This window comes from Panthera onca, chromosome C2 (assembly GCF_046562875.1).
Source record: "Panthera onca isolate mPanOnc1 chromosome C2, mPanOnc1 haplotype 2, whole genome shotgun sequence".
Classification (NCBI taxonomy): domain Eukaryota; kingdom Metazoa; phylum Chordata; class Mammalia; order Carnivora; family Felidae; genus Panthera; species Panthera onca.
In genome coordinates this window covers 122,877,249-122,886,004 of record NC_138347.1, presented here as the reverse complement: position 1 = coordinate 122,886,004, position 8,756 = coordinate 122,877,249, and positions in this window count along the sequence as shown.

Here is an 8,756-nt window from a genome sequence, read left to right as displayed (position 1 = left end):
GGCTTGCCTCAGCCCTGGTGCTGCCGGTTCCTTTCCTCAGAACACCAGTGCAAATCTTTCTAACACCACACTTCCCTCCCCCACACACTTTGCAGAATGATGCCCTCCAATATATTCTTGGCTGGAGCCCATCCAAAGTGGTTGCATACCCTGGCAGTGTGCAAGCAGCCCCAAAAGTGACTAGACTGCTTCAAAGTGACTCCTACCCTGGGGAGAGGGCAAGAACCACACATACCAGTCCTACTCCTGCCCCAGCAGTGGACTGCCCCAGCAAAAAGCTGGTCTGACTACAGGCCCTGCCCACCAAACAAACTTTCTCAGACAACAACGCAGGGCAAATCCCCTGCAGTTTGGTTCTACTGCACCTCTGGAAAATGCCTGGTATGACTCAACTCAAGGCCAAGGAGGCCCTAGACTGGTCTACTAATACCACAGAGACCAAGACTGCACACAAAGGCAAAGAGAGCCACTTCAGACAACTGGACTGAAGGAAAAAAAAAAAAAAAACAGTTCAGTCACAATAGCAGGGCACAAGCAACACATAGAAGTGACACCCCCAAAGCACCAGGTCCTGGTGAACAGGGGACACTTCACTGTAGAGCACTACAGGACCTCTTTTTCATAAGGCCAATACTTTCAAGAGGAAGAGACATAGCTGACTTTCCTAACACAGAGAAACAGACATAGAGATTTAGACAAAATGAAGATACAGAGGAGTATGTCCCAAATGGAAGAACAGGACAAAAACACAGCATGAGACCTAAGTGAAACAGAGAGAAGTAATATGACTGATAGAGTCATTAAAATAATGATCACCAAGATACTCAAAGGACATGAAAAGACAGTGGAGAACATCAGTGAGACTCTCAAAGAGATTAAAAAAAATAACCAATCAGACACAAAGAATACCAGAAATGAAACTAAAGATACACTGGATGAAAAAAATAGTAGACCAGAGGAAGCAGAATAAAGGGTCAGCAACCTATAGGACCAAGAAATAGAAAGTAATCAAGCTAAACAGATGAGAGGAAAAAAACTGCAAAATGAGAGTAGACTCAGGAAATTTTGCAACACCATCAAGCATAATAACATTTGCATTATAGGGATCCCAGAAAGAGAAAAGAGAGAAAAGGGAGAAAATTTACTTGAAGAAATAATAACTGAAGTTTTCCCAAACCTGGATCTCCTCCAGATCCATGAGATAGAAACCCAAACAAAATCAATCCAAGGAGGTATACTACAAGTCACAGTAATTAAAATGGCAAAAGTAGTGATAAAGAGAAAAATTTTAAAACAGCAAGAATAAGAAAACAGTTACATACAACAGAAAACCCAAAAGGCTATCAGCTGATTTTCAGCAAAAATTGTGCGGGCCAGAAGGGAGTGACATGATATATTCAAGGTGCTAAAAAGAAAAAGAAAAAAAAAAAAAACATTGCAACTAAGAATTCTCTATCCAGCAAGGCTATCATTCAGAATAGGAGAGAAAGAGTTTCCCAGGCAAACAAAAGTTGAAGGAATTTATGATGACTAAACCAGCACTACAAGAAATGTGAAAGTGGATTCACTGAGTAGAAAGTAAAGACCATAAGTAGAAGTAATAAATGTAGGAAGCACAAAAGTAATAAAGTAAGTATATCTAATAAGATCAGTCAAGGGGCTCACAAAATACAGGAGTGTGAAGTATGATACCATGTACCTAAAATGGGGGGGGGGGGGCGGGGAGGAGTAAAGAATGGGTTCTGACATAAGGAACCATTAACTTAATATAGATTATTGTATGCAGAAGGCATTATATATAAACCTAATGGTAAACACAAATCAAAAAACCAGAACATATACGCAAAAAATAAGGAAAAAGTAATCCAAGTATATCACTAAAGAAAGCCAACAAACCATGAGAGAAGAGAGCAAGAGAAGAAAGGAACAGAAAATAACTACACAAACAACCATAAAACAAGTAACAAAATGGCAAAGAGTATTATCTATCAATGATTGATATCAATAATATCTACTGTAATTATTACCTATAATTATCTATCAATAATTACTTTAAATGTAAGTGGATTAAATGCTTCAGTAAAAAGACACAGGGTGATGGAATGGATTTAAAAAAAAAAAAAAAAACAAGACCCATCCATATGCTGCTTACAAGAGACTCGTTTCAGACTGAAAGACACACAGTTTGCAAGTGAAGGATGGAAAATCATTTATCATGCAAATGGAAGTAAAAAGCAAGCTGGGGTAGTAACACTTATATCAGACAAAATAGACTTCTTTTTTTTTAGTCTTATTTATTTATTTTGAGAGAGAGGGAGAGAGTACAATCTGGGGAGGGGTAGAGAAAGGAAGAGACAGAATCCTAAGCAGGCACCCTGTCATCAGCACAGAGCCTGATTCGGGGCTTGAACCCACAAACCATGAGATCGTGACCTGAGCCAAGCTCCAGAGTCAGACACTTAACTGCGCCACCCAGGCACCCCTTGAACAAAACAAACTTTGAAACAAAGACTGTAGGGGCACCTGGGTGGTACAGTCAGTTAAGCATCTGACTTTGGCTCAGGTCATGATCTCATGGTTCTTGGAGCTTGCTTCATATTCTGTGTCTCCCTCTCTCTCTGACCCTCCCTCGTTCTCGTTCTCATTCTCTCTCTCTCTCTTTCAAAAATAAATAAACGTTAAAAAATTATAAAACAAAGACTATAACAAGGGACAAAGAAGGACATTATATAATCATAAAGGAGATAATCCAACAAGAAGATAGAACAATTGTAAATATTTATGCACCCAACATAGAATCACCCAATACATAAAGCAGCTAATAACAAACATAAAGGAAATAATGTAGAGTAATAGAAAAATAGCAAGGGAATTTAACACTCCTTTTACCATCAATAGACACATCATCCAAATAGGAAATCAACAAGGAAACAGTGGCTTTGAATGACACATTGGACCAGATGGATCTAACATATATTCAGAACATGCCATTCTAAAACAGCAGAATACACATTCTTTTTAAGTGTACATGAAACATTCTCCAGAATAGATCATATACTAAGTCACAAAGAAAACTTTATCAAAATCAAAAAGATCCAAGTGACACCATGCATCTTTTCTGAGCACAATGTTGTGAAACTAGTAATCAACCACAAGAAAAATTCTGGAAAGACCACAAATTCCTGGAGGTTAAATGCCATACTACTAGGAGTGTCTGGGTGGCTCAAATGGTTGAGCAACCAACTCTTGATTTCGGCTCAGGTAATGATCATAGGGTTGGTGAGATCGAGCCCTGTGTTGGGCTCTGTGCTGACAGTGCAGAGCCTACTTGGGATTCTCTCTCTCCCTCTCTGTCAAAATAAATAAACAAACACTTAAAAAATACCATACTAGTAAACAACAAATGGGTCAACCAGGAAATAAAAGAATAAAACTATACACAGAAACAAATGAAACATAATGCTCCAAAATCTTTGGGATGCAGCAAATGCTACTCTAAGAGGGAAGTTTATAGCAATACAGGCCTGCCTCAAGAAGCAGTAAAAATCTCAAATAAACAACCCAACATTACACCTAAAGGAGATAGAAAAACAACAAACAACCTCAAACCAGCAAAAGGAAGGATAAAATAAAGATGAGAGAGGAAATAAATTAAATAGAAAATAAAAAAATAGAACGGATCAATGACACCAGGAACTGGTTTTTTGAAGAGATCAACAATATTGAAAACTTTTAGCCAAACTCATCAAAAGAGGGGGGGGGATTCAAATAAAATCAGAAATGAAAGAGGGGAAATAACCAACAAAATAAAAATACAAAGGATTGTAAGAAAATATTATAAAAAATTATATGCCAACAAATTGGACAACCTAGAAGAAACTTATAAATTCTGAGAAATATAGACCCTCCCAAAATTGAATCAGGAAAATATAATTTTAACATGCCAATAACCAACAAAATAAAAATACAAAGGATTGTAAGAAAATATTATAAAAAATTATATGCCAACAAATTGGACAACCTAGAAGAAACTTATAAATTCTGAGAAATATAGACCCTCCCAAAATTGAATCAGGAAAATATAATTTTAACATGCCAATTATCAGCAAAGATATTGATTGAATCAGTAATCAAAAAATTATCAAAATTAAAGTCCAGGACCACACAGCTTCACAAGTGAATTCTACCAAACTTTTAAAGAAGAGTTAATACTTATTCACAAATTATTCCAAAAAAAATAGAAGACAAAGGAAAAATTTGAAATTCATCCCATGAGCACAGCATTACCCTGATACCAAAACCAGTTAAAGATACTACAAAAAAGAGAACTACAGGCCAATATCTCTGATAAACAGAGACATAAAAATTCTCAACAATATATTAGCAAACCAAATCTGCCACTACAGATTAAAAAAAAATCATTCCCCACAATGAGGTGGGATTTATTCATGGGATGCAAGGGTGATCCAATATTCACAAATCAATTTATGTGAGATGATATATCACATCAACAAGTGAAAGGATAAAAACTATATTATCATTTCAATAGAAGCAGAGAAAGCATTTGACAAAGTACAATATCCATTCACAGTGAAAAACCCTCAATAAAGTAAGTGTAGATGGAAGATATCTCAACTTAATAAAGGTCATACAGGAAAAACCCACATCTAACATCATACTCAATAGGGAAAACATGAGACTTTTCCCCTAAGATCAGAAGTGAGAAAAGGATGTCCATTCCCACGACTTTTACTCAACAGAGTACTGGAAGTCCTAGCCACAGCTATCGGATAGGAAAAATGAATAAAAGCCATCCAAATTCGTAAGGAAGAAGCAAAACTGACACTATTTGCAATGGCATGATACTATACAGGAACCCTACAGATTCCTCCCAAAAACTACTAGACTGATAAATGAATTCACTAAAGTCACAGAACACAAAATCAATGAATACACAGAATACAAACTGCACAGAAATCCAATGCATTTCTATACACTAAAAATGAAGTGGCAGAAAAAGAAATTAAGAAAACAATCCCACTAACTGCATCAAAAAAACTGGAGATACCTAGGAATAAACCAAGTAGGTGAAAGACCTGTCTGAAAACTATAAAACACTGAAGAAAGAAATTGAAGAGGACACAAAGAAATGGAAATACATTCCATTCTCATGGGTTGGAAGAATAAATATTATTAAAATGTCCATACCACCCAAAGCAATCTACAGATTTAACACAATCCCTATCAAAACATCTACAACATTTTTCACAAAACTAGAACAAACAATTCCAAAATTTATATGGAACCACAAAGGACTCTGAACAGCCAAAGCAAGTTTGAAGAAGTATAGCTGGAGATATCACAATGCCAGACTTCAAGTTATGTTATATTATAAAGCTACAATAATCAAAACAGTCTGATACTGGCACAAAAACAGACACATAGATCAACAGAACAGAATAAAGAGGCCAGTAATAAACCCACAATTAGAGAGTCAATTAGTCATCAACAAAGGAGGCAAGAATACACAATGGGGAAAAGGCAGTCTCTTCAACAAATGGTGCTGGGGAAACTGGTCAACTACAGGCAAAAGAATGAAACTGGACTACTTTCTTATACAATACACAAAAATAAACTCAATATGAACTAACAACCTAAATGTGAGACCTGAAACCATAAAAATCTAGAAAAAAACATAAACAGTAATTTCTCTGTTGGCCATAACAACATCGTTATAGACAGGTCTCCTGAGGCAATGGAAACAAAAGCAAAAAACAAGTATTGGGACTACATCAAAGTAAAAAGTTTCTGCACAGCAAACAACCAACAAAACTAAAATACGACATACTGAATGGGAGAAGATATTTGCAAATGATATCAATAAAAGGTTAGCATTAAAAATATATAATTAAGATATACCTCTCAATACCCAAAAAACTAATAATCCAATTAAAAATGAGCAGAAAACATGAACAGACATTTCTCCATATTCTTCTTTTAGAAGATATAAAGATGGCCAACAGACACATGAAAAGATGCTCGACATCACTCATCATCATGAAAATGTGAATCAAAACCACAATGAGATACCACCTCATACCTGTCAGAATGACTACAAAAAACTCCACAAGAAACAACAAGTATTGGCAAGGTTATGGGGAAAAAGGAACCCTCTTGCACTGTTGGTGGGATTGCAAACTGGTGCAGCCACTGTGGAAGATAGTATAGAGGTTCCTCAAAAAAAGAAAAAATAGAACCACCATATGAGCCAGTAATTGCATTACCGGCTACTTACCCAAAGAATAGGAAAACACTAATTTGAAAAGATATATACAACCTTATGCTTATTGCAGCGTTATTTACAATAGCTAAATTATGGAAGCAGCCCAAGTATCCATTAATAGATAAATGGATAAAGATGTTGTATAGATACAATGGAATATTTATTCAGCTATAATAAGGAATGAAATCTTGCCATTTGCAACAACATGGATGGAGCCAGAGAGTGTTCTGCTAAGCAAAGTAAGTCAGAGAAAGATAAATACCAATGATTTCATTCATATTTGGAATTTAAGAAATAAAACAAATGAATAAAGGGAAAAAAAGACAAACCAAAAAATTATTAACCACACAGAACAAACTGATGGTTACCAGCGGTGAAGTGGGTGGGGGAATTGGTGAAATAAGTGAAGGGAATTAAGAGTACACTTATCTTGATAAACAATGAATAACATACAGAATTGTTTTATCGTGACATTGTACACCTGAAACTAATAACACTGCACATTAACAATACTGGAATTAAAATAAAGATTTTTTTAAAAACTTCATTTAAAGAGTTTCCTTAGATGGGGCACCTGGGTGGCTGTTAGTTGAGCTTCTGATTCTTCATCTCAGCTCAGGTCATAATCTGACATTTCATGAGTTCAAGCCCCATGTTGGGCTCTGCACGAATAGTGTGGAGCCTGCATGGGATCCACTCTCTTCCTCTTCCTCTATGCCCCTCCTCTGCTCACACACAAGTGCTCTCTCCCTCTCTCAGAAATTTCTCTCTCTCTCTCCCTCCCTCCTTCCTTCTCTCTCTCTCTCTGAAATAAATAAACTTAAAACAAGTTTCCTTGAAAATAAATATATTCTGACAGGAAAAAAAGAAATACATGCAAGTATTTGTAAAGAGCTGCAAGTTCCTGACACAGGGTTCCTATACCCTTGTATTTTCTTAATAAGAGCATGTTTTGTTCTTTTTTTCTTTTTAATTTATATCCCAGTTAATTAGCATATAGTGCAATAACGATTTCAGGAGTAAAATCTAGTGATTCGTCCCCTACATATAACACTCAGTGCTCATCCTAACAAATGCCTCCTTAATGCCCTTTGCCTGCTTAGCCCATCCCCCCACCCAAAACCCCTCCAGCAACCTTCAGTTTGTTCTTCTGTTTTGTCTCCCTCCATGTTTTTATGTTATTTTTGCTTCCCTACCCTTATGTTCATCTATTCTGTATCTTAAATTCCATGAGTGAAGTCATATGACATTTGTCTCTCTCTGACTTATTTCATTTAGCATAATACACTCTAGTTCCATTCACAATGTTGCAAATGGCAAGATTTCATTCTTTGTGATTTCCAAGTAATATTCCATTGTATATATATATACCACATCTTCTTTATCCATTCATCAGTCAATGGATATTTGGGCTCTTTCCATATTTTGGCTATTGTCGATAGTGCTGCTATAAACATTGGGGTGCATTTGCCCCTTCGAAACAGCACATCTGTATCCTTTGGATAAGTACTATCCAAATCCTTTGGACAAATTGCTGGGCCATAGGTAGTTCTATTTTTAATTTTTTGAGGAACGTCCACACTGTTTTCCAGAGTATCTGCACCAATTTGCATTCCCACCAGCAGTGCAAAAGTGTTCCCCTATCTCTGCATCCTTGCCAACGTCTGTTGTTGCCTGAGTTGTTAATGCTGGCCATTCTGACAGGTGTGAGGTGGTATCTCATTGTGGTTTTGATTTGTATTTCCCTGATGAGTGATGTTGAGCATTTTTTCATGTGTACATTAGCCATCTGGATGTCTTCTTTGGAGAAGTGTCTATTCATGTCTTTTGCCCATTTCTTCACTGGATTATTTGGTTTATTGGGTGTTGAGTTTGATAAGTTCTTTATAGATTTGGATACCAGCACTTTATCTGATATGTCATTCTCCCATTCCACTGGTTGCTTTTTAGTTTTGCTGATTGTTTCCTTCAATGTGCAGAAGCTTTTTATCTTGATGAGGTCACAAAAGCTCATTTTTGTTTTTTGCTTATCTCTGGAGACTTGTTGAGTAAGAAGTTCCTGTGCCCAAGGTAAATGAGATTTTTGCCCACATTCTCCTCTAGGATTTTGATGGTTTCCTGTCTTACGTTTAGATCTTTCACCCATTTTGAGCTTATTTTTATGTATGGTGTAAGAAAGTGGTCCATGTTATTATTTTACATGTTGCTGTCCAGTTTTCCCAGCACCATTTGCTGAAGAGACGGTCTTTATTCCATTGGATATTCTTTCCTGCTTTGTCAAAGATTTGCTGGCCATATGTCTGTGGGTCCATTTCTGGGTTCTCTATCTTGTTCCATTGATCTGTGTGTCTGTTTTTGTGCCAGTACAATACTTTCTTGATGATTACAGCTTTGCCATGCCTCCAGCTTGGTTTTCTTTTTCAGGATGCTTTGGCTATTTGGGGTCTTTTCTGATTCCATACAAATTTTAGGA